This window comes from Archocentrus centrarchus, unplaced genomic scaffold, assembly GCF_007364275.1.
Source record: "Archocentrus centrarchus isolate MPI-CPG fArcCen1 unplaced genomic scaffold, fArcCen1 scaffold_57_ctg1, whole genome shotgun sequence".
NCBI classification, from domain to species: domain Eukaryota; kingdom Metazoa; phylum Chordata; class Actinopteri; order Cichliformes; family Cichlidae; genus Archocentrus; species Archocentrus centrarchus.
The window spans coordinates 585,777-613,649 of NW_022060278.1; the positions used below are offsets into that span (position 1 = coordinate 585,777).

At 40.1% G+C, this 27,873-nt stretch overlaps 1 pseudogene; it reads left to right on the forward strand.

The window, feature by feature from the left end:
- Positions 1–27,873, forward strand: part of LOC115777559 (obscurin-like) — a 698,358-nt pseudogene that overhangs the window by 217,062 nt on the left and 453,423 nt on the right.

Below are 27,873 nucleotides of genomic sequence, written 5' to 3' on the forward strand. Positions count from 1 at the left end.
CAAGCAGGTCACCTCATGACTGTCATAGCAAAGGATATTTTGTGCTCTGATTAATTAAAGATTAATTAGTCTCTAATATGTTTCAACATTCAGAATATCAACAGTTTGTTCAACAATTCATTGCACAAGAGCATGAAATTAAGTTTTTAAAGTCTATTTCACAATAAAGACATAAAGACCCTCCAGTGACTGGAGGGTCTCCTGAATGCAATCACACAGTTTCATTTAATGTTTCATAAGGTCATTGCATTTGATTGTTCACACCAAATATATCGTGGTAGCTCCGTCAAACTGCATTCTGATTAAATGTCTTTTTTTCTTTTGTTTTTTTTAGTCTAGTTTCATTTTTCTCTCCAAAAATCTGAATGGCAAACTGTGTTTGTTCATACTTTTTACTTCCTTTAGTGCTTTTTAGTGTTTGCTTTGAAGGCAGCTGCTTAATTTCTATTGTAGTTCAAAGCAACAATAAGACAGACAAAGTTTGCACATTGTTTAAGCAGACTTTGAAAAATTAACTCACACATGACGTACAATACAACAAGTCATACATACATTTGCATCAACACAAGCAGGACAATGAAAATAGGAAATATCCCCCAAACTGTCATTTCTCATTGTACAACTTGAACAACTGCAAATGAATTATGATTCATACTCAGACCTCACAGCCCAGTAATCCTGCTGCAGTCTCTCTTCATGGAGGGATCCAAGTAAAAACTGAACTTTTAATTTGGAGATCTGGATCTGAATTTCACTTTTCAGATATTTTCTGTTGAAATGCTTTTTCATCTCAAACTCACCTAATAATGTCTGTCTGAGGTTAAAGCAGAATTATTCCAACTAATGAAAAGTGTGTAATTTATAGACTCTAGAGAAAAGAAAACTGAGTAAAGGAAATACTGGAACATTTTACTAAACACTTTCATTTGAAGTTGAAGTATATTGTGGGTTTGTCTGTGTATGTGTGCCATTGTTCAGTCTGCCAAGAAGTTTATGTTCTTGATTTTTTAGGTTGTTATGTGTCTCCTGATCAGATATTTTCAATTTTCAGATCTCAAGCTTGTGCATATTTTCTTTCAGTGCTAATAGTTTTTGATTTATTTTATATTTGTTTTTGTATATGAACAGTTTTTGTCTTTTTAACCGTTGCCTAGAGAGGATGCTAAATTGCATGTCACTGTTTTAATATTGTTCTTAACATTGTTTTTTCAGCGACAATAAATTTTTTTCTATTCTTCTTATGTGAACAGATCCCATTAAGCCCACTGTGATCCTGCAGCCATCCTGGACTCAGATATTCAGCGGTGAGACAGTCACTGTCAGATGTGAGATTCAGGGAGGAACTCAGTGGACGTATGAATGGAGTCCAGCCAAGTTAAACACACCTCCAACATCCAATGAATACAGAATCAGCAGAGCTGCTGAGTCTGACAGTGGAGGATACAGATGCCGGGGCAGAAGGGACTATTTGATAACATGGTGGAGTGATACCATCAGACTGACTGTATCATGTAAGTTGGAGATCTTTCATCCAGATTATGTTTTATCTAAATTGGTGAATTAGATCTTCAATTCACTGATTGCTCTTCTGAGTATTAAAGTCTAAATATTTTCTTTCTTATGTGGCTGCATGTGTGGAGTTTTACATTTTTCTGCAGTGTATTATGATGCATTCAGTTCAGCTGTTTTTAGCATGTATGTTTGTAATGAAACAAACCTGAAGTCTGTGCTATGAAGCAGGATTTTATCCAGGTAACTTCAGGGTTAACTCTGGGTTTCTGTACTACAAAGATGGATCACTTCTTACTTTTGTACATTGCTATGGGAACTCGTGCTGTGAACCTAACCTGCTCCAGAGCGAGTTATTTTCAAGATTAGCAATTAGCGGGCATGAAATGACTGCTACTGACCAATCACGTCTTTGGACAATAGTGTCACCATTCCTGAGATCTCTGAACTTTGTGTGTGGATCCAAAATTTGTTTGTTTCTTTTAAGATTCTTTTGGTCTTCTTTAGATAGTGTACAGTGAAGAGAGAGAAAGGGGAAGACAAGCAGCAAAGGGCCAAGGGTCAGACTCAGACCTGGGCTGCCTGCACCACAGCCATGGTTGGCTGCTCACCCACTGAGTCACCCTGGTGCCTAAAGCATTTTTTAATAGCATCTAATATCTTTGTGTTTCCCTGATGAACATCAGTAGGAAACAGAGATTCTCAGCTGCAACTTTATTCCTTGATATCTTTTTCTGTTGGCAGCAAACAATTTTACTACAGTTTTATTCTTCTCTAAGCGTTAATATATGATCCTCAAAAAGGACACCTACAGTGTGTTTCTGACCTCATATCAAATTTGTATGTAGACTGAGCCTATGTTTGAATTTGTTTTTATATTTAATCTTTATCCTTAAACAGCAGAGAGTCTGCAGCTGAAAGAATAAAAAGTAAAACTGTCAGGAGCAGGTTATGTTCAGAGTTTCAGTTTAAAATTGTCTGGAAGTGCCAAGATTTCTTTTATTTATAGCATGTTTTTAGCACAAAATAAATTATCTGCTGGGTGAATATATTTGATATGTGCAGCTTGTGGCTTAATGCCTAAAACCATGAATGAAGTACAAACTGTTCACATCATCACTGGAATGTGCATGTATTCATTTGGTGGTTTAGGAAATGTTTTCATACTTGATTCTGATCTGCTGCAGAGTTTCTTTCACTCTGCTGGAATTGCAGCTCCTTGAACACAGAACACACACCAAGAAAACCTGATCAATCACATTAATTTCATTTTAATCTGCTGACAAAGTGATTTCCACGTCTCCTTCATCAGGCTGTGGGTCAGTGACCTTTAATGTTTAAATGTGCAGCCGCCATCATCTTAGAAATAAACAGCAAATTTATTGTTAAAATTATTTACTGTAATCAAAATAATTTAAATATTGTAATTTGTGCACTAAATCACTACAGTAATGATTTTCTGCAGCATTAATCATGTCTTTTTTGTGACAGTGTTGCATTTCACTGGTAGAGATTTTTAATCATGGATGGATGGATTTATCATGAGAATGTCTCTGATTACAGTAGATGGCACTCATAGGGGGCATTTACTGTGGAAAAAGAGTCATGTGACCCATGAAACTCCTCTGATGCTGCCAAGCTTTTACACAGTCACACATTCTTCCCACCACGTACTGTACACTCACATACACCCAACACATCACCCCAAACACTTTGTGTGGGAGGAGGGGGTGGGCAGATCTTCCCACACCCTGGTTTCATGCACCCTGCCTGGGGTAGGGACTGGCTAGTGGTTTGGGGATTGGTTGGCTGCTTCCCTGGGTTACCGCTGGCTCTGTGCTGGTACCCACTCGCCCACACTTAGTGTCCATGTAAGGTCCGTGTGTGTGTGTGTGTGTGCATGAGTGTGTGACTGCCGTGCGTGTGTGTGTATGGACAATTGCCCCTGGGTCTGGGGCTTGCTGAGCTTTGACTCCTGTGGGACATGGTTGCGGAGGGCGGGAGTCACCCCTCCATACCACTCCCTGCTGGTCCCCACTGGATGTCACTGCCATCCCTGGGATGTGGGTGCGTGTTGGTCCCAGGGTGCATGGCTGGATGTCTTGGTATGGCTTTTGGCCCGCCCCCTTTGCGGTTGTGGCCTGGGTGTTGCCTGCTGTTGGGTGGTTCTCAGGCGCCTGGGGCCTCAGGGGCCTCTGGCTCTCTGGGCTCTTGCCCATTGACCATGGAGGCTCCATCTAGGGTCTCCCTCCTTCCTCCTCTGGGGTGTACACGTGGTTACCATCAGGATGTGTGGCCTCAGGTCTTCTGAGCTCCTGATGGGCTGTGGATTGCCCAGGTCCCCTGTGTCCTTCCTCTGGATCCTGAGGGGCATGGTTGCAACTTCTTGCCCTCATTATTATGTTCCATGACAGAGAAACACACACACACACACACACACACATTACTACAAACCACAGCTAGATTGTGTATATGCACGTGTATAGACATATGAATATGTGTATGTATAAGTATCTACATCTGTTATCTATTTTTCTGTTTTCTCCCCCTTTTTTTTCTTTCCTTCTCTCTTTCTCTTTATCCCTCTTCTTCTTACCCCTTACTTCCTGCCTGTCAGGCCTGGCATGAAAAAATAAAATAAAATAAAAATACAATCATTAACAAGAATAGCCTATAGAAAACTTATGGTACACCAGTGCATTCAGCTCATCATTCTGATTGCGAAAACTGACAGACATGACAGGCTTTAAAAAAAAAAAAAAAGATGCTGCCAAGGCCACCTCTTTTATGTGACTGCACAGGTGAAACTGGTGTTAGGATGAGTGAATCCAGATAACTGAAAGATAGGCTGAGTATGCTGAACTCACTTTGTAGTACAGAGCCCTGAAACCTCTGTGGATGTCACACTTTACTAGTGTGTAAAGTCATTCATATTTAATTTCATGATAAAAATTTGAAATGCAAATAATTCATTAAAGGTTTAGGAAAGTAAATATTTATATATTTATATTTATTGCAGCTCCACCATCAGGGTTTAGTTGTTATTATTATTTTCATATTTCCATGCAGTTCTTTAAATTGTTCTGATTCATTTTCTTGTACTGTTCTTGTTCTAAACTGAACTGCAGATAAACCAAAGGCTGAACTGAGAGCTGATAACACTGCTGTTCCAGTAGGGGGCAGTGTGACCCTGAGCTGCTCTGTGAAACCATCATCATCATCATCTGGATGGAAATACTACTGGTACAGAGATGAGAAACACTCTGAACCTCTGACCACACAAGATGCAGTTTTCCTCTCAAATGGACAAATCAGAGTCTCACAGGAAGGACTCTACAGGTGCAGAGGAGGAAGAGGAGACCCAGTTTACTACACAGAGGACAGTCAGTCAGTCAGGATTGGGAAAACTGGTGAGTTCAAATTTAACACATTGTTAAATAATTTATGATTTAGGAAGCTGATGTGTTTCCCACCAGATGTCTGGTCTTAAATTGAATATTTTCAGCATTCATGTGTTCTTGTTGTTCTTTCTTGAACATTAACAGTCTCAAACAAAGCTGTTGTGACTCTGCATCCAAACTGGACTGAGATATACAGAGGAGAGACGATCACTGTCAGATGTGAGATCCATGGAGGAGACACTGAGTGGGATTATGAATGGGAAAGAAACAGCTACAGAAAACCTGAAAATCAAAATGAATACAGGATTGAATCTGCTTTAACAGCTGACAGTGGAAACTATCACTGTAAGGGCCGAATGAAAAGTTCACAGCATAAAAAAACAGAGTGGAGTGATTCAGTCACACTGACAGTTTCTGACAGTAAGTAGAGTCAAAGCTCCTTTAACCTGAGAATATAAACAGGCTGTAAAAATGTGTTTTTGTTAGTACATGTTGAGATTAGAGATTTTTAAATGTGTAAATTGTTTCAGTCTTAAATTTCGTGAGACATTTGGAGACAATACTGTGCAGGTGCTTTCTGAGAAAACTGTTTTCCCACTAGAACCCCGTCCTGTCCTCACTGTGTCTCCATCATGGCTGAGTCCTGGAGCCTCAGTAACTCTGAACTGTGAGGTTGAACATCCGTCTGCAGGATGGAGCTTCTACTGGTATAAAGCTGTTCCTGATCTATCAGAGAAATCCTACAGTTATGAGCTGCTACCTGATGGCAGTGGGACTGCACAGGACTCCTACATCATTGATGGACAGACACACACAGCAGGATATGTGTGTAGAGCTGGAAGAGGAGACCCAGAGTATCACACTGATCACAGTGAACCAAAGTTTGTCTGGTCTGCAGGTCAGTTTGTTTTTCTCTGTCCTTTCAATAAGCTGATGTTATGTCATCATTTTTATCCATCAATTTTTCACAAATATTCAGCTCATTAAAATCTAATTGGAAATTAGATTGATGATAAAATGCCTGTACACATCTTTTCCTTTCGCTCTGAGATCAAACTGAATTTCTTTATTTATTTTTATTTTTTAAAAGTGATATGAAAAAAAGAGTACTTTTACTGTATGTCATTATTTTTACTTACTGGACAAACTGGATTTGCATCAATGAAACACTTTTAGTGGTTACAGTTAATAAGGAGTCAGCAGGCAGGTTAACAGCTCTGACAAAAGTAGAAAGAAGATTTATTCTCATTTCACTAATAAGAGATGATATTTATTCAAAATGTGCTAAACAGTTAAAACATATTTTTAAATACGTTATTTATAATTTCTCAGAATTAAATAATCAATACAGATGAAAAAACAAAACATTAAAAAATAAAGCAGGAGACAGAGACACAAGGGACAACAGGCAGTTAGAGCAGCAATGACAGTGCACTATAAAAAAAAAGAAAACAGATCCAAATGGTCAGGATAATCCTTTAAGCATTACTTTGTATATACCTATTGAAACGACCCCACAAATCAAGGAACTAATGCTGAGTGTTTGACAAAGAGTATCAGATCTCTTCAAGATAAATACAGGAGACTGTATTGTAGCTACTCTGGTCTGCTCAAAAGGACTTCACACTTCGTACTGATGTCCACAGACATTTATTTCTTTTACAGGTCATAAAAGATGCACGGATCATCAATGGAACACCTGAAACACCGTGAAAACTAAAATAAAGGACAAAATGGTTTCGTTCAAACTCTCAGATTCATATTAAACATAAATCACACATTTCAGTTGTAACAAATATTAACAGCATTGCAAATAATCATTACCGTGTGCGCCTGTTGACCAGTAGTAGAATATCGTTAGCAGATTTGAGTCTTTTATCGACGATTTCGTTTCTCTCTGACTTCTCTTGTGTCCGTTCTCTCCCGTTACTGACAACACACACTTCCGGGTCATGCAATTCCATGACTTAATACAAATATAGTTTTCTTTTAAGCACCGGTAATTTTACAAAAAACATTAACTGAAATGCCATGTAACTTATTGTTATAAAATAATTGTGCCATTATTAAACCAAAATTAGTGAATAAAATCTCGTAGCATATTCCTACTTCCTGTCACTACGGCAACCCACACAGACCACCATAGCATCAGCTACATGTATCATTTGAGGGCTGAGGATTTGCTTCCCCTCAGAATAACCCGCTTTGCGACCACCAAACCAAACATAAGAGCCTGCTGTAGAGACGTGGGAAGAGTAAGAGAAAAATTAGAGCAATAATCAAATGGTTGTCAGGAGTCAGATGTCTGCCATAAACATTACTATAAAATTGAAATATCTTGCACCAGAAGTCCGTACGTTTAGGGCAGGAGCAAAAAAGGTGGCCCAGAGTCCCATCATCTAAAATTGGGGAGACACACGGAAATAGTTTAAGTTTGGTTTTAGAAAAGTGCAACCTGTGGACAACTTTGAGTTGAATAAGTTGCAGTCGAGAATTGATGGAACAGGATTTGATTCTCGACAGACTCTTATCCCACAGCTCATCTGAAATTTCACCGAGTATGTCAAAAGACCAGGCATCTTTTATATGGTTAGAGGGAGGGGACAAACTGAAAAGACTGACAAAATGAGAAATTAACTGTTTAGAGGTAGGGGGCTTTTTTATAAGCTCATAAAAGCTGTGCTGCTCAGGTAGGCTATCAAAGTGGGGGAAGTGCTGTCTGACAAAGTTACGAATTTGCAAATATGTGAAGAAGTGGCTAGAAGGGAGACCAAATTTTGATTGGCGTTGCATAAAGGATGCAAAGTGATTACTAATGTATAGATCGTTAATAACAGCCAAGCCCTTATTTAGCCAGTGCTTAAAGACTACATCCGTTGTACCTGGTTTAAATGCTGAGTTCTGATAAATGGGAGCATAAATAGAGAAGCCAGGGAGATTCAGAACCATCTTTATCTGCTTGAGAATCATGAGTGAATTTTTTAGAACAAAATTGTCCTTCAGTTGTTGGAAAGATAAAGAGAGATTGGAAAACAGAGCAGCGGCTAGAGAGGAACTTGTAAGTGCTAAGGAGGCAAGATTTTCATTCAGCGGCCAATAAGGCAACAGTGATCCACCTCTTTATCCCCCAAATAGACATGACTCCAAAAAAACCCAGGCTCTGGCATTACAGGCCCAATAATAATGGTGAAAAACAGGGAGGCCGAAGCCACTCTCAGCAGTAGGTTTCTGAAGGCGTGACTTTGAGCTTCGAGGATGTTTACCAGCCCAGACAAAAGGAATGATAATTGAATCTATCAACATTTTAAACATATTTAAAGGATATCTTGCTTTCAAGCAAGAAACAGTAGTTATTTATTAGTAATATAGTTTGTTGAAATATTATCTCTGATCTTCAGGAAGCAAATGAACATTTTCACTGTGATATTTTAATCCTAACATCTCTGAGCTTTGTCTCCTCCCTGCATGTTTCCAGATGTTCATTCAGCAGCGTCTCTCACAGTGAGTCCTGACAGAGTGCAACACTTCACCTCTGACTCTGTCTCACTGACCTGTGAGGGAAACTCTGCTGAGTGGAGAGTGAAGAAGTTCACTGAGGACGGCCGACTGACCTCTGACTGTAGGACAATGACTGGATCCACATGTAACATCAACACATCACAGTCAGATACTGCAGTGTACTGGTGTGAGTCTGGATCAGGAGAGTTCAGCAGTGCAGTCAGCATCACTGTACAGGGTATGTTATTATACTTTTTCTTGTATTTTAATGATTTAGATGCCACATGAGCATTAGTCCCAGCTTTGCTGTATGTGAAGTAATTCTATGTGGCAAAATGAATATTTCAGACAATTTTAGTCGTCTTACTAAAGCAGGATAACACTCTTGGTTATTTCATTCAGTCTTTTAGACTGACTTACCAAAATTTGCCAAGTGCAACAGCAAATGCAGAATTTATACATCGTTCAGAGCAGCAAACTTTCTGTCATGTTCCTCGGTCTCTGACCCAGTGTTTTTGCATTTTGTATTTAGCTTTTGAGCTTCCTTAAAGGTTATATTTAATTTCTTGAATTTTTGGTTCATTTCACCTCCCCTGTGTTCCTGGAGTCGCGTTGTCAAGTTTTAGTCTGTGTTGTAGGTATTTTTCTGTTTTCGATTGCCAACAACAGAGTCCAGCCCTCACCAGAAGACTGGTTTCAGAGCTCATGCCATGTGTTGAACACCTGGTGGAGGCCCCAATCCACGAGATCTTCAACTCCCACCTCAGGCAGCACTTCAACAGCATTCTGAGGGAGGCTGAGGACATTGAGTTTGAATGGACCATGTTCTGCACCTCAATTGTTGAGGCCACCGCACAGAGCTGTGGCTCCAAGATGGTTGATGCCTGCCATGGTGGTAATCCCCGAACCAGATGGTGGACACCAGAGGTGAAGGGAGCCATCAAACTGAAGAAGGAGTCCTATTGGGCTTTGATAGCCTGTAGAGGTAACTGACAGGTACCAGCAGTAGGGCTGTCTTAATTGACACGCCCCTGCAACATCACATGGAGATCTGAGGCAGTGGGGTGGTAGTTTGCATCTTCAAGAAGGGGGACGGGAGAACATTCTCCGACAATCAGGGGATCACAATCCTCAGTCTCTTCTGGAAGGTGAGAAGTGTGACAAACTCTCCTTTCTAAGGAGCTGGAAGAGTGGAAGTGAGAGTAACTTGGAGTCAGGATGCATGAGATGAACAAACTAGGAACGCGGCTGCAATCGTGGAGACGGTGCACCAGTTTGTCATGGAGAAGAGAGAGCTGAGCATAAAAGTGAAGCTGTCGATTTACCGGTCAATCTATGCCCCCAACCTCACCTATGTTCACGAGCTTTGGGTACTACCCAAAAGAACAAGATCACGGAAACAAGCAGTGAAATTTGCTTCCCATGAAGGGTGGCTGGCGTCTCCCTTAGAGATGGGGTGAAGAGTGCAGTCATCCAATAGGGGCTCAGAGTAGAACCACTACTCCTGCACATCGAAATGAACCAGTTGATGTGGTTCAGGCATCTGACTAGGATGCCTTCTGGGTGCCTCTTGGGTTAAGAGTGTTCTGGGCATGTCCTACCCTACTGAGAGGAAGCTCTGAGGCAGACCAAGAACATGCTAGAGAGATTATATCTCTTGGCTGGCTTGGGAACACCTCAGTGTTCCCCGGTTATCCTGGGGAGGAGGTGGCTGGGGAGAGGGAGGTCTGGGTGTCTCTACTTAGGCAGCTGCCTATCATCATCATCATCATCATCATCATCATCATCATCATCATCTTTACTCAGGCACATATTTTCCTATTTTAAATATGATTTTTTTTTCATATTTTTCCTCATTGTCATGAGGGTTTGGTTTAGGGACATTTTTTGTGTTCATGTGTGATCTGAACAAAATTTTTCATGTCACAGATCACAATTCAAATTAAGTTCTATACAAATTATTTAGTAAAAAACAAGTCATTTGCTTGACACATACAGAAGTTTTTAAATATTCAAGATCAGATATTAGATCTTCATGATGAAAAGCATTTGTTCAATCTGTTCTTATTATTGTGTGTCAGCTTTTTCTAAAAGTCTGCACCAGCTGATCTGACTGAAACAATTGTGTTTGATTGTGTCACAGATGATCCTGATGCTCCTATCCTGGTGAGTCCTGTTCATCCTGTGACTGAAGGAGCTTCTGTTAGTCTGAGCTGCAGTTTGAAGACACAAAAAATACTTTCCAATGTGTTTTTCTACCACAATGACAAACTTATTCAAAATGATACCCGAGAGGAGCTGAACATCTCTGCAGTGTCAAAGTCTGATGAAGGTTTCTACAAGTGTGGATACTCAGGAAGAGAGTCACCACAGAGCTGGATGTTAGTTAAAGGTAAGCAGGATCAAAACAGCTTTTGTTTTTGCTGTGATTTATTGGAGATGGATTATTCATCTTAATGTTTCTTGTGTACTGTCTGATATACTGCAAGTGTGTTCTTGTGTTTAAGGATTTACAAGCTGGCAAATTCAGAAATGTTAATGTTTCCACATGTTTCTGACTCATCAGGATTTGGTAGTGTTTACATTTCTTCTAGAATCATCTTCTTATTACTAATCAATAAACTCAGTCACAATTCAAATTAAATTTATCCTTCGTTATTTTTAAACACAGCAAAGTAAAACAAAGTAATACAGCAGATCAAAGTGACTGATTGAACAGGTTTTCTTGGTGTGTGTTCTGTGTTCAAGGAGCTGCAATTCCAGCAGAGTGAAAGAGACTCAGCAGCAGATCAGAATCAAGTATAAAAACATTTGTACAATTTCTAAATCACCAAATGAATACATGCATTTTCCAGTGGCAATTTGATGCACAGTTTTCACTGCTGCAAATTTACAGCTGAGCTTCATTCAGTGGTTTTAGTAAGGTACACTTTTCCTACAGTAAAGAATCTACATCACACTTAAAACATGCTGCAGATAAAGGATTCAATGAAAATGTGGCGCTTCCAGAAGATTTTAAACCGAAACTCTGAACATAACCTGCACCTGACCAGGTTATGTTGTCATTATGAGTTACCATGGTGATACAATGGTGAGCCAAGTAAAAAAGATAGAGCTACTTTCATGACACAGAAAACTCTGATTTTTTTACGGTACATGTGCCGAGTGACCCAGAAACATGTCAGAGGAAGTCTTTGTCCTGCAATTTTACTGCACAGTCCAGTGGAGGTGTTGGAATGTTGCAAATTATATATTATCATCACTACATTATCATGCAAATACTTGAAGAGGTCACAGAAAATTTTTAATGAATTTCAAGGCAGATTGAGTCCAAAGTCTGTACACAATTACTGTCATGTAATATTGCTGAAGATTTCAGTTCTGTAGGAAATTAGAAGCCAGTGTAGCTAAAACTACAAAAACTGGACTGATGAGCTTTCTGTTTCATTTTATCACTGTTGGGAAATATTTTTAACACCCAATGCTGATACTTAAAGTTATTATTCCTACTTCTGTTTATTTGCAACTAAACTGCCTTCTACACTGTAATAAATGCATATTGCGTGTCTAAAAGTAGCAGGAAGATTTGAGGCCTCTTTGAGTTGCGCTTATTTGTGTTCAGGGACCAGAAGCTCTGCTACCCCTCCCTAACAGTCTGTTGTGGCCAAGCAGGCCCTCTCAGATCACTCTCAAAGCATACTCGTCTTCTGCTCTAGCCCTGATGAACCTGTTGCTCATTCAAATTCATGCTTAGGGGTCTCAGCTCATAAAACTGCACTCATAAAATCTTTTTGGGTTCGTGTATAGGACACCAGTCATCTTGTTTGCCCATTTTTCGATTTATACTGGTTATAGGGATAAATCTGTCCAGTGGACCTAGCCATAGGCTACTTTGCTTATGTAGCACAGCCAAAGATTTTGGAAATGCAAATCAAGAAAGTATAAATCTGTCTAAGCAACAAGTCTAGGGGCAAATTGGGCCTCATTTTCTCCCTCATATCAGGTCAGTGTAAGTGTGGGCAGTTGTAAATCCTTCTCCAGGAGTACCATAGGATGGCCGCAAGGATGTTGTTTCTGACAATTATTGTGATGAATTTTTCTTACTGTCTTGTTGATGTATTGAAGATGCTTCAGGATGTTTGTGCCTTTTCAGATAATGACAGTAGAATTAATGACAGTTTCTAATGTATGCTTGCAAAGTGCAGACTCAGCATAAATCTTAGGCAAAGAAAGGGAAAGAGTATCTTTGTAGAATATCGTTAGCAGATTTAAGTCTTTTATCGTCTTTGTCCGTGTTGTCTGTTTTTCCAGCAACTACTAAGGCACAACCTCCCAGGAGGGCTTCTTGCTTTTACTTTTTGTCCTTTGTTTTTTTGTGTTTGTATATTTCTAAGAACTAGTAACTTTTTGCAACAGAGCTGGCTCATCGCCATGGATCATTTGGACAGTTTGATTTTATTTGGACTCACACTTAATCTCAGCACGGGCTCTCCTCGGTCGGAGGGAGTGATGAGGAAGCCGGGGCATGATCAACAGGTTCTTTCTTCTTTCCTGTTATTCTGTGTGTGTATCTCAGTCTTCACTATGCTACTGTCTGTGTGTTTTTAACTATTTGTGTGCTACTAAGATGTCTAATGAACAGCCTGCATCAGAACCTGCTCAACCCTGTGATTTGTTGGTAAAAATGGGTTTTAATTGGGTTTTAATTTGCAGTCAAAAAGGAATATGGAGACCCCTAAAATGTATCCTACATCACTTTACAGCAGAATTCTGGATGAGCTGATAATATTGTTAATAATATTAACTGATATCTGTATATAGTGTTTTGATGGATATGTGTTCATATATATGTGCATTGATATATATCTTATGTATATAGTGTTTTCTATTTTATTTCATTTATTATATTTCATCCTTGTTCTCTGTACTTGAGCTGCTGTAATAAGCAAATTTCCCCGTCGTGGGAAGTTTTATCTTATCTTATCCACTGGTGCCGCACTAGGGAGGGGGCAAAGTGATGCAGGGAAATTATGTTAGTCGGCATATTCTGTATTTAACAGCTGTGCATATGATATGATCAGTAATGGAGGAACGGCGCTGATTAGGCGTCCCTGCGCTCCTTCACCTCTCCTCCTCCTGTTGCCCCCCCCCCCCCCCCCCCCCACTTAGGTTTTACAGGGTGGCAAATCCTAAGTAGGGTCTCCGTACTTAGGCTGCTGCCCCCGTGACCTGACCCTGTTTAAACAGAAGAAAATGGACGGATGGAAAATAAAAGCCTGTAATAGAAGTCTTTTATATTATAAGTTCATGAATAAGTGAAATCTGCACACATGAACACAGTAGACCTTGAGAGGGTGCGTTTTTGTGTGTGCATGTGTGCGTGCATGGGTTGGGGGGGGCTAAAAATGTGTCCACATACACCTCAGAAAGTATGTAGCTGCACGTCTGATCTTGTCTTATCTTTATTTTTGTGGGAAGTCGAGGAAAATTGCATTAAAGTGTTTTTTCGGAGCGAGTCGGGAAAGGTTGTATATCTTGGCAGTATTCCTGAGATGGAACAGGAACAGCGCCCTGTGATGTTGTCTGTCTGTCCTTCAGTTTCTCTTCCTGTCACTAAAATGACTTGGGGAGGTGGAAATGGGCAAATAGAAGAACTTATTTAGTTTTGTTGGAGATCCAAGTCTCTTTAAAACTGTCAGGAATGACTTTAACAGAGAATCCGCTCTCAAAGTGTCCGTCTAGCTCTAGAAAAAGGAAAAAAACAAACAGAAACAACAATTAAACACAGATTCTTGGCCCGGGCCTTTCTGTGTGGAGTTTGCATGTTCTCCCCGTGTTTACGTGGGGGTTTCCCAGGTACTCCGGGTTCCTCCCACAGTCCAAAGCAGGGATGTTCCTGGTGACAATTTATTAGTCGACTAAACAAGGGGAAAAAATTAGACTAACCGACTAGTCTAAGACTAAGAAACACTTGGATATCAAATTAAATGTTATGCCTGTTTAAAGGACAATGTCAAAATCTGTCTACACAAAGGCATTTGAAACCATTAATCACATTCTTCTATAATGAATCTCACTTTAAATGCTGCTTAACTGTGTGGCACAGCGTATCGTGCATTGTGAACACTGCTTGTTACACTACAAACAAGGAAGAAAAAAAACTTAAAATCAATTGATATTAAATATATGAAAACACTTTACTGCAAACGATGTTCAAGCATCATTGAATATTGTAAAATAACATTCAAAAAAATCAATTAATTGCAACTTAAGCAAGGGCGTAGGAAGGAGTTTACTATTGGGGGGGACACATATCGGAAACCTGACAGAGCCGTAAATACATAAAAATAGCATAAAAAATGCTATTTGATCTTTTACTTTCTCCTTCTTCAAATGTTTCTTGGAAAAATAGTGTTGTGTACACCTATATTATTGCATGTATAATTGACATACTGTATATGTTGGACAAACCACCAAACAAAATGGCTTGAGTCTTTAATGAAGCATAATGACCATGTCATTCCAGGCTGGAGGGCTTACTTTATCAGCTGGCCGCACTGGTACTAGTACAAAGGAGTAAAATAAATTGTGCAAAATAAATTGTGCATTCTGAGAATAAATTCAAAATTTTGAGAAAAAGTCAAAATGTGCAGATTAAAGTTGCTTCAAGTCAAACAACTGCCACGACACGTCTGTTGTACCCTCCAGAATGTCTTGTATTATGAGTTAGTGAAACTATACTTTAGATTTGGTTTAGTAACAAGGATATGATTTCTCTTTTTGTACATAAACACGATGTAGTGATAAGTATGAGGATGTTAAAGAGAGAGTGCAGAAAGCTGCATCTGCTCAGAAGGAAAACCACACAAACTGGCAACGGTTAGATGGAAGGATGCCTGCACCTTCGTACAGTACAGAGGGGACATGCAGAACCACAAGACACAATAACACAGCTGATCAAGTTGTTTCTACCCAAGGCATTTTGTAGAGAGTATAGCAGCTGTGGCCGTTATTTGACTTGAAATGACGACTTCCAACGATTTTGACTTTAGTCTCAAAATGATTTTTTTTTCTCAATGTGGCCCTCACACTCCTTCATATACTAGCAAGCTAAATATTTCAGTACAAAAGTAACGCACAGTAGTGCAAAGTTTATGTTTTATTGGTTGAAAACATTTAATAATAGTCAAAAATTTATGTAGGTTGACTGGCAACAGAACTGGTTCTTTAAACAACGTTCTGACATTAAAGAATCCTCACAGATAATGTAATGAACAAATGATTCACTTTTTAATATCAACCTTAAGTTAAAAAAAAAACAGCTATTAAAATATGCCTATTCAGTTTGAAACTCTAATCTACTAAATCAAAAAAATATCAATAAAAATAATAACCAAAAGAAAATAATAAAAGTGATACCTCACACATTTAATAGACAAGCTGTGTGCCTCTTTACAGCCCTGCATTTAGCCAAAAAAAAGGTTAAAAACATTGGCCTAAGCAGAAGAGCCAAAATGATTTTTCCGCTTCTCATTTGAAATTCATTGCAAATTGTCTTCTTGTTCAGTAAGTAAACTTTATCCTCTGTATGAAAGTAAACTGACAAACAGCCATATTTATGGTAACATTCCCGACAGAGCGTTTTACCTCATTCAGAGAGTTTCTGACTCCTGCCGCTGTCTCCCAAACACTCCGAGCCGTTCAGAGGGGGGCGGGGGCAGCCCAGCGGCATGACGCTATGTTGCGCTTTCAAAATAAAAGCACGCGAGTTAAAAAATTTTCTGGGTAGGACAAATGCGCCAGTCTCCAATATAACCGGGACATCCCCCCGGTTCCTACGCCTATGAACTTAAGTGTGACGCATTGTGCCGCGCATTATGACCGATGCTCGTTGTTTTACAAGTCATGACACGCATCAACACAGTACAGTACAAACATCCATCCATTTTCTTCCGCTTATCCGGGGCGGCATCTCGAGCAGTGGAGCCCAGGCCTCCCTCTCCCCCAGCCTCCTCCTCCAGCTCACCCCTGATTCGGACTTCAGCTGCTACGACGTAACCTAAAGTACGTAAGTGGCCTATGTTGTAGCGTTTATGCTTGTGCAGGTCCGTTGTGTGTGTTAATTTCCTTTTGGTCGTGTCCCAGTGTTTTACATGCAGTCCCGGCCGACAGAAACATAAATGCTGGCTCTTTTCCCCTCCTGGGTCCTACTCTTTTTTTTTTAAGGTGGAAACACATTTGTCCCTCTAGTTTTTTTTTTTTTACTTCTTTGTACAAACTTAGGAGGGAAGTAGGCGGAAATGTAGGAAAGGAAGGGTGTTTCCGGAGGTGTGCTTCAGGTTACGTTGTAAAACAAAAATAGCTAATGATATTAGACCTAATAAAAATATCAGGCCAAGATTATCAGTTATGGCATTTTTCGTTAATGATCTCAGGGCTGGAGTGCCATCTGGTGGCAGATGGCTGCATAACATTTAGGACAAACATTTACCGGCACTATTAAAATCTTTTACAATTAGGTTAATGACTAGTACGTCTGGTACCAACTAGTGACAATTAGTTGTCACATCCCTAGTCCAAAGACAAGCAGTTCCTGACATTAGGTTAACTGATGATTCGAAATTGCCCATAGGTGTGAACTTGAATGCTTGTCTGTCTCTCTGTGTTAGCCCTGCGTCAGGCTGGTGACCTATACAGGGTGTACCCTGCCGCTCGCCCTATGTTAGCTGGGATGGGCTCCAGCACCTCTGCAACCCTGATGCAGATAAGTGGAAGGAGATGGATGGGTGGATATTCAAAAAACCTTTTGTGCCTTTAAAAACATTTTGATATCAACTACCAAAAACAACATTAACTTCACAATGTTCAGATGCTGGTTACAGTATCATACTGTCTGGATTCAAGAAAAACACTTTTTACCATAAAAAGTTTCAGATTTTATTTTTATTTTATGAATCAGCTGTTTTTCAGTAAGCAGAATTTTCATGTTTCTATTTGTCTCCTAACTAGATATTTTTATGTGAACAGATCCCATTAAGCCCACTGTGATCCTGCAGCCATCCTGGACTCAGATATTCAGCGGTGAGACAGTCACTGTCAGATGTGAGATTCAGGGAGGTGGAGGAACTCAGTGGACGTATGAATGGAGTCCAGCCAAGTTAAACACACCTCCAACATCCAGTGAATACAGAATCAGCAGAGCTGCTGAGTCTGACAGTGGAGGATACAGATGCCGGGGCAGAAGGGACTATTTGTTAACAGGGTGGAGTGATACCATCACACTGACTGTATCATGTAAGTTGGATTCATTTCATCAATATTATCTGTTTTATATGTGCTGGTATGTTATCATTCAGATTATTGAGATTCATTCTCAGATATCACTCAGACACATTACATTGAAGGATTTTAATGTGTATCACAAAATGAAGCTGATGAGTTCATGTTGGAGTGAATTAGTGTCACAAGACTTTTTATTTACAAGCTGGCAAATTCAGAAATGTTAATGTTTCCTCGTGTTCTGACTCATGAGGATTCAGAAGTTTTTATCTTCTTCTAGAGTCGTCTTCTCATCACTGATCAATAAACTCAGTCACACTTCAAATTCATTACAGCATTTGAAATATATCTAATTATTTTTAAATACAGCAAAGTACATATAAAAGGTTCAAAGTGCTGATTAAATGAGTATTTTGTGTAACAGTTGTACGGTGTGTTGTGTCTCCATCATCAAGGTTTGTGATATTATTTCCATGCAGTTCTTTAAATTGTTCTGATTCATTTTCTTGTTCTGTTCTTGTTCTAACTGAACTGCAGATAAACCAAAGGCTGAACTGAGAGCTGATAACACAGCTGTTCCAGTAGGGGGCAGTGTGAGCCTGACCTGCTCTGTGAGCCTATCATCACCATCATCATCATCATCTGGTTGGAAATACTACTGGTACAGAGATGAGAAACACTCTGAACCTCTGACCACACAAGATGCAGTTTCCTCTCAAATGGACAAATCAGAGTCTCACAGGAAGGACTCTACAGGTGCAGAGGAGGAAGAGGAGACCCAGTTTACTACACAGAGGACAGTCAGTCAGTCTGGATTAACAAGACTGGTGAGTTTGGATTCAGCACACAGTGTTGAATAAATTTATGATTTAGGACCAAAAAGCATTATATCTCATGTAGAGGTTGAACGGTTCACTGCGGTTAACCAATAATTGCCGTATGGAAGCATCGGAGAACAAAACTGTGAACAGATCACAGGTTATTGTATTAAAAAGATCTAAATAAATTCGAGTTCTGTGTTTTAACCCTCTGTACCCCACAGCAGGTGTTGTGTTAAAAAAGTGATTTCCAAAAACATGTTTGGTGTATTTAAACTGTTGTAACTCACTTTTTGACCCACAATTGCTGTTTTATAAACTCACTGACCTCTGATCAGTCATGTTGCCCACGACATCCTGAACATGTTTAGTTATTTCCAGCGTTCATGTTGTTTTATTCTTTTACATGTTGGTTTTTGTGAGTCTGTAACAGTGGTGGGTGTTGTTCTTGTGTCTGGATGTTAAAGTTACACACAGAGTAAATATGATTTATTCAAAGTTATTTATAATTTGAGGTTTCAGAGGTGAATGCTGGTCGTTTCTTGTGCCGTTCATGGTTGGACTGGTTTGTGGAAGTTCACTGATTGTTGCTGTGCTGCTGTGCTGTATGTGCTGCCGCACAAGGATAAAAGGTGAGACCTTTACATGTTGATAACTTACTGAAAACAGTTTCTGCTGATTTAAGTGATTCTAAAACATGTTTTCTTCCTTTTCTGACAGATCCATGTGGTCACAGGTTTGTACAGCACTGTCTTTGTCCATTTGTAAACACAGTGATTCGATACATGTGCTTTGTTACATTTACAGTCCATGTTTCAGCTTCATGCAGTCTCCAAACATCAATCAAGGCTCTGCTACGCCCCAAACAGCCGACCAAAGTGAAACTCAAGTTTACTCCTCTCTTCTCCACGGTCAGCCCCAAAATGAAAACTTTACAACTATCACACTCAGTTAGTGCTCAAGATACAGACACACAAACCCAACAAAAGGAAATAAATTTGACTTTATTTCTTCTTTTTCGCTGCCCTGTAGGAGATCTTTGTGTCTATGAATCAGTCAGAAACTCTGGAAACACTCAAAGTGGTACAGTATGAACTTTAATGGACCTCTGAGAGGTTAAATGATTATGACTGTTAAAATTAATGCAACATTATTATTTCAGGGGGAGCAGCAGGTGAACACAGTAATGCAGCATCTACTATTCAGCTTGATGAGAGGAGTAAGTAATAAAATATGACCCATAATTATTGGATTGTAAGCTGTGATGTTAGAGGAAAGAGGGTGTGTGTGTTATTAAATCACATGATGCTTTGCTCTTAACAGGGAGACATGATGCTGCAGAGGAGAGCTCTGACTACAATAATGTGAATCCTGATTCAGCCTCAGGTACAAATGTACAAATCTAACATTAAAGCCACTGGATGGTTTCAGAGCTTCAGACACACATCCTAAACATGATGAAGCTGAATATGGCATTAATTCATGCTTTTATTATTTCCCACTTAGACTATTGTAATGCTCTTTATTCTGGAATCAGCCAGTTGTCCGTGTTTTCACTTAGTTCTCGTCGCGATGTCTTCATAGTTTTCCTGCTGTGTGCTTCTGTTCTAGTTTTGTGTTCTAGTCCTCATGAAAGTCTGTATTTTGTGTTCCAGCAATAAAGCTGTGTGATTTAAGTTCAAGTCTGTGTCTGGAGTAGGGCTGCAACGATTCATCGATTAACTCGATTAATTCGATTATAAAAAATGTCGATGCTTCGTTTAAACTCTGCAGCGCTCAGTTGGCTCCAGAGGTGGGAAGTAACGAAGTACAAATACTTCGTTACTGTACTTAAATAGATTTTTTAGGTATCTGTACTTTACTTGAGTATTAACTTTTCTGAGAACTTTTTACTTTTACTCCCTACATTTTTACACAAGTATCTGTACTTTCTACTTCTTACATTTTCAAAACAGACTCGTTACTTTTTAACACGTCAGAGAGAAGTTTGCATTTCCGGTCAGTGCGCCATCAAACATCAAACGATCTGAACATAACGGAGGAATAATAACACATAAGAGACAATCGTACTGGCGTATCCTCCATCGCCGGGGCTTATCGGGTACAAAGGGATTAAATACATATAATTAATGTCTCATTTATAGCGCTATAATCAGGGGTTACAGCGGGCTGGACCGAGTCCGTAAGTTGTGCTCGCAGTACATAAACAGCTTAGCTAGCGCTACTGAAGAGGAGCGAGCATGAAGGGAGTAACATGTGGCAGATAAATGCAACGTTTCTAAATGCTCAACAATATCAGCAAACACACAAAGTGTGTGCAGTTTGTCACACAGTGTGTCTGCTAGCTAAAAGAAGAGCTGCTGTATTTCAGGGAGAGAAGAGAGAGAAGTTCACTCAGAGATGTGATGCTGATGCAAGTATGCTGACTTTGTGTAATCCAAAGATTGTATGAAAATACTGCAGTTTAGTGTGTGATAAACAGGTTAGCTTGTTGTACTGTATTTACAGTAAAGCTCTGTGTTGGACTGGAGCACAGTGTTTGTGTTCATGGTCAGAGTTACAGGTTACATCAGTGCAGCAGAGATGAGTTTGAATCAAAGCTGCTGATGCTGAGATTCATTCACTGAATCCAACATTTCTACAGCCTGTATGCTGTCAGTGTAGGGGATGGGGATCAGCTCAGATACAGATGCAGCCACCTAATGTTGCCGCATCCAGCCAGACGTCGGCCAGCTGAAGTCCAGCCCCCAGCTGGCCGACGTCCGGCTGTCGTCGGGCTGGAAGTCCCCCTCCTTCTCCTGGGCGTATCTACTTTCCAGCATGAACACACCCCTTTCCCTCAATTGTAGACTGTCACCAAAAGGTGGCGCCTTCTTAACAAAAACGTTGAGTTCTGTGATTCAAAAAAGTTTTGGTGAAGTATCAAGTTTTGAAAACCTAAAATAGATGCCTAAAATTTTTGTCAGTATGACCTTTCACACATTTCCATTGCGAATCACCAAAAGATTCCTTTGTTCACTTCATCTTTTAACTAAATAAGTAAATAAATACAGTAGGTTAAAAAAGAAGCGGTGCTGCGCTGAGCCAACCCGGTCTCACGGCAGTTCGTGCAGTAGTCACGAAATTTAATCTATTGATTCGTGCTCATGAACACGAATTCCCTCTTTTTTCGTGTTACTCGGCACGACTTCTAACCTGCCTGAAATGCAGTGGGATAAAGTTCGTGCCTCTGAGCACGGCTTCTAAGCTGCAGTATAGTTTTTTTTTTTTTTTTTTTGCCCCTGTCCCCCTTTTTTCCCCCCTTTCTTTTGAACTGGAAGCTCAGAAGCTGAATTATGCCTTTAATTGCGATCCTTAACCGCCACTTTTCCTTTTGACATGAATTTCTCCTCGTTTCATTTAATGTGGGGTGCTGCTTATGGTTGTAACGATGACATTTGTGGGGCTTTTTAGGTCTAAATTTATATTTACGTGTTTATGGTTAGTGCTATATTCGGTGTCCAATTTTTTCTGTGAGTTCCGTGGTCTGAAGCCGTTTTCCCCTCTGTGTTAAATCCATGAACCAACGATGAATAAATAAATGAACTACAGTACCCATCACCCCATCGGCCGTAACCATGGTCACGCGTATTCCCGTTGCTGTCCAGCTAATTGCATTAGTTCACCCGCTTCGGATGTTATCAGGTAATTACTGACTTTATTAGCGGTTTTCAGGCCTGTAAATATGGGCCAGCAAGGGCCGTCTGCACCTCGTAGTCAGTCGAGAAGGTAGTTATCGTTCTAACGGAGGATCACTGACAGAGAAGGACTACAGACGAAGGACTACAGAAGAAGGACTACAGAAGCCATGCTCGCTGACTTCCGGCGGATGCTGCAGTGTTCAGGTAAGAGGATTTCAATGGACAGCGTTTATATAGTGATATTATTACGGCCGTGAGTTCAATAAGCACTTGAAATTAGATTAATGTGGTGTAAGAGAGCGCTGATATCCCAACTCTGAGATGCATTTGTAGAGATTATTGCGGGTTTTGCCGTCTTTGAGACGCTAGCTTAAATTTTCTGTGCAAATGTTAGCGGATATCGTAGGAAAGCGTTCACTATTTAAACAATGTTATGACAGAAATATGAGCTTCTGGACTTACTAGTTAAGTAAAATGATTATTTTCAGCCACAGATTCCAAATAAATATCCTGATGAGCTTCAGTGCATCCATATTCAATATCTGCGAGTACAGTGCTTCATTAATCTGCACTGAACTGACCCAGGCTTATCACAATGTAAAATAAAATGATACTGGTCTGAACACAGTTGCTGGATCAGGTGACCCTGAAGCCTCTCTTAGTTATGCTGCTATAGGCCTAGACTGCTGGGGAGGTTCCCGTGATTTCTTTATATTCACTGTAAACAAACCTTATATTTACAAGTTTCTTATATTCAATATTTAAACAAAGAGCAGTCTGTTTATACTTCAGACTGCTGGCTTACTTGTGGTTCCTATGATACTTAAGAGTAGAATGGGATGCAGAGCCTTCAGCTCCTCTGTGGAAAGAGCCTTGAGGTGACTGTTGTGATTTGGCACTATACACATAAAACTGAAAGTCTGGCTGCCTTTAATCCTCTGTGACAAACACGAGGATCCATGAAACCTGCCAGCACCTGAGAATGAGCTGAAACTTGCAGTGTATTACATTCCCATCATGGAGAAGCTTCCAGACTCTGGGAATCCTGTCAGTGAGCAGGGACTGATTCACTGTCCTCAGCTTTAAACAAACCCAGTCTCCATCTCAGGTTTTGACTCAGCCTGCTTTGGAGTCACTAATCTAGAATCATCAGGCTACTTACTTTCAACACCATAATTTTGTTACTGATTCAGTTTATAAACCTGTTTTGTGCTGCAGCAACAATCAAACATGTCCAGTTCATACATCATTGTAGTTTGTGTCTTTGCTCTTTCAGAACTGAATTGGAAATCCAAAGGTGCTGGAAAGCTTCTTCTCCAACCCTCAAAGCCAAACTTCACCCATGAGAGCTGACAGCATGCAATCATTTTGAGAAGTGACACTCTCATAAATAAGGTGAGCAATGATACTTAATGTGTACTTTTTGATTATCATGTTTAAAGGTTTGTCATTGCTCACAGTGGCCTTGTATTCATTAGGCATTTCCAGAATAGTATCCAGCAGTTTCTTGTGAGCTGAGCTGAATCATTTTTCTTTTAATACATGTTTAACATTCACTGAGTATTACTTGTTATACATAACTGGGCTCTGAAACAAAGGCTCTCCTGAAGGAGAAGAAGAGAGCCTTTAGATCAGGAAATAAGGAGGAGCTGAGAGCTGTGCAGAAGGATCTCAGAAGGAAAATCAGGGATGGAAAAAACACCTACAGAAAGAAGATGGAGGACCAGCTACTGCAGAGCAACACCAGTGGAGTTTGGAGAAGCTTGAACTCAAGTTCAGGCCACAAAGCAAGCCCACTCTGAGACTTAGAGTAGAGTGGGGTGAACAACTTGGACCACTAGAACTACCAGCATTTTCACACTACTCCTTTTTCTACCAAGCGCCTCCAAATGGCAGTTACATCTCATTAGGCCACCTTTTGTTATGTACACGGGGCCAGTAGATCGGAATGTGTGGGATGGGTGTGGGGGTGGGGATGGGTTACCACTGATGACCCAGGGTCGCCAGGTGTATAAAAGCCAGGTCACAACACATATTTCACCTTTAATAAGAACAAATTTGTAATTGAGATCCCAGATTTGGAAGAGATGTTTTGTGTTCTCCGTGCTTCAGGTTCACAGCAGATGGAAGGAAACTCAAACAGCCACTAATGTAGCCTTTGTGCTGACTGTAGACTGAGGGATCTCTTCAAATTGTTGTATTCCTCCTCTTCCTCGTCACCCACTGCTTCAGATCTCGCTGTCACCATCAGACTGCAGCAGTTATGTTATTTAGCCATGAAACATGTCGTCACCCTCCCTTGATTTTTTTCAGGCTTTTCAGAAAACACAAAAAACTGAACCGAATGTTGAAAATTTAATTTAGACAAAAATAAAATTTTAAAAATGTCTTTGACCATTTTTTTAGGAGGGTGACGATATATAACCTTGTTCAGCCTGTTGGGAATGCACTGAGATCAATAACCTAATTTCCAACGCAGATCTGGAGAAACAGCAAAAACCAACAGGACCCTACACAGCCACAGATGCTGCTCCAGAGCTAGAAGTTCTAAACCATAAAGACCAACCTGGGAAACTTGCTAAGTGTGACAGGTCCAACATAACCCCAGATACAGCCCAGCCACAGGGTGAACCAAATCTTTCAGATAATGACAACAGAGAACCAAACGCACCTCCCTCCTAAACTCACCAGCCTGCACCAACCTGACATTTCTCTCCCTGAGTTAAATAGATGAATGGAAGTTAAGTGGTTACAAACATAAAACCACGGGTCCACAGACAGGAGCAGTGAGCTGAAATCAGCACAAAGCTACCTGAGAGGCTGTATTGAACTACTATATATAATTTAATCATTTGTCCTGACTGGTTTCACCTCAGATGTTCTTCTCCTTTTGGTAGATTTCTCCCACCTCTGTTTTGATGCCAAGAAGAAGAAGAAGCTGCTTCAGAGAAGTGTGCTTCATGGTCTCAGTGCACAGCAACATGTGTTTTCACTGCCACAATCAAAACATTGAATAAAATCTATGTATTGTTGTTTGGAAACGTGTCATATTACTGCATGCTAAGGTGTGTTATTAAAGAAAAAAATGAGTTCTATATTTCTGGTTTGATGATATCCGAAGCTTTTGATTCAAAACGTTTATTTTCCACTGCACAAAATATTACTGTTGCACATTTATTTCTCATAGGGATTTTTTTTTTTTCCATATTTCAGTCTCTGGTTCTTGAGAGTCATGGCTCTGTCTGGTCTCTGACAGAGATCCTTAAAAATATTATTGGAAAGTACCTATTAATTTACTTTCACACAGCTTTATGTGAATGTTATCTTTTCATTTATAATTTTAATATATTGATCACAGTGTAGTGTACCGTAGAGGCATCCAACAATGATGAGACTGGGCTGCTTGTGTGTGATTTGGAAGGTTTGTGTCTGTCTGTGACTTGCAGAGGTTAAAGCGTGATCCAGTCTCAGTCTCTGACTGAAGTTGCTGAGACTATGATTAGATACACAATGTGAAGTTCACAATTCTCTAAACAAATAAAATGGTATGACAAACATGAACATCTGTACTTATTTCAGAGACATGAATGTTTACAAACATAATATTTATTTTAAGGATTGGACTTCATAAGCGCACTGATGTTAGAGTGTGTGTTCATATTTAAATCATTTGTAGGCTGAAATTGTAACGGTGGACCTGAGATGGTCCAGAGAGAAGTAAACACATGTTAATTAGAATAATAACAACAACAGACTGAGACAGACAGCTGTGAAATGCGCACACAATGACGTCACCTCATTCACTGCTAGCTACACTGCTAGCTACATCGTATCATTCATGATCATCTATGTAAACAACGTTTAAAGAAGCCGCCACAGCTCTGCGGCTGTAACTGTTTCAAATCATATATTTTTTGCTCGTTTGAACTCTGAGGAGTTTTTAAAACGGTCTTAAAAGGCTGTTTCTATGGTGGTTGTCACGGACGCCTCAGTAGCTTCTTAGGCTAACCTGGCGCGTCCGGTTCCTGCTGCTAGCTGTCTGCAGCAGGAAGGCTGCGTCCCATTTCAAAGAGCCGCCGCTCCGTCGTAACTGTGGCTCAAACACCACTTTATCCTTTAAGAAAAGGCCTTTTATAGCCATTTTGGTCGCAGTTTTGATTATAAAATAAAGGGAAAATATAAACAAACAAAAAGCTTAACATTGAGAAGATTGGAAGAACAATGTGACACTGATGAGAGGATAAGGCTTCCCAGGTCATTGCCAGGCCAAACCGGCTGGTGATCAGAATTATTTTAATTATTTTTTTACCCAGTTTCGCTGGCGGTGCAGCGCTCACAGCCTGTCCGGGTCCGGGCTGAACTTCAAGCCCAGCCCGTCCCTCCAGACAATACTCACCGCTCCACTATAATGACCGCTTTACTCTCATCTTTCTATTGTTTTTAATGGACAGTTCCGCTTACAATTATAGTTCAATGATGTGAGGATCCTTGGTACAGTATACAGCGGGCTGCTAATGAATGCGCTTCCACTATTACTGCTCCTCCTGGTGGATAAACAAGACATTACCACCATTTTCCCCAAATGCTGCTTAGGGCGTTCCCACCAGTGGCCGGAATTCCTACGTCATTAGCGGGGATCGCGTTTAGGCCGAGGTTCGGCCACGAATCGGCCAAGGACCGGCCAAGGTCGCGTCACGGATCGGCCGGAAATTTTCAGTGGCTGCATCTGTAGCTGTGAAATACTGGGTTACATCTTTGTGAGTTCAGTTCATCCACACAGAGCAGTAAACCTCAGAGCAGCAGCAGCAGGTCAGCTGATCACAGCCTGCACACCAACATCATTTACTGCAGCTCACAATAGAAAGCTGTGATCTTCTCCCCATGCAGAGCCACTACAGCTGATCTTCTGAATCCCACTGTAACCCCTGAGTATCCTTATGTTTTGTGTTTAGGTGGAGGCACAGTCACCCTCTACTATGGAGGACACAGAGAATAGAGCTGTGTTTAAATCCCTTTCACAGTTTGTGTCCTACATAACAGTTTCAAGCTGAGTGCATTCATTAGGATTAAATTTAGATTGGAATAATTTGTATTCTCATGTATTATTTTATATTATTGCAATAATATATAATGAGGTTCAGTAGCTTTACACAAAAATAGCAGGTAGAAACGTCCTCCAAAGAGTTACTTTTACTTTCTTAGTTTGAGAACATTTCAGAGCCTGTACTTTTTTTTTACTTACTTCAGTAAAGAAGTTGAACCGGTACATCAACTTTTACCAAAGTATTTTTTTAACACAAGTACTTGTACTTCTACTTAAGTATAGAATGTCAGTACTTTGCCACCTATGGTTGTCTCCAAGGTGGGAATAACGAAGTACAAATACTTCGTTACTGTACTTAAGTAGATTTTTTAGGTATCTGTACTTTACTTGAGTATTTATTGTTTCTGAGTACTTTTTACTTTTACCCTACATTTTACACAAGTATCGGTACTTTCTACTTTACATTTTCAAAACAGACTCGTTACTTTTAACAGTCAGGGAGAAGTTTGCGTTTTCGGTCAGTGCGCCGTCAGTCATCAAGCGATCTGAGCCGGAGGAACATTAACATATAAGAGACAATCATACTGGTTATCCTCCATCACCGGGCTTATCGGGTACAAAGGGATTAAAATACACAACCCATA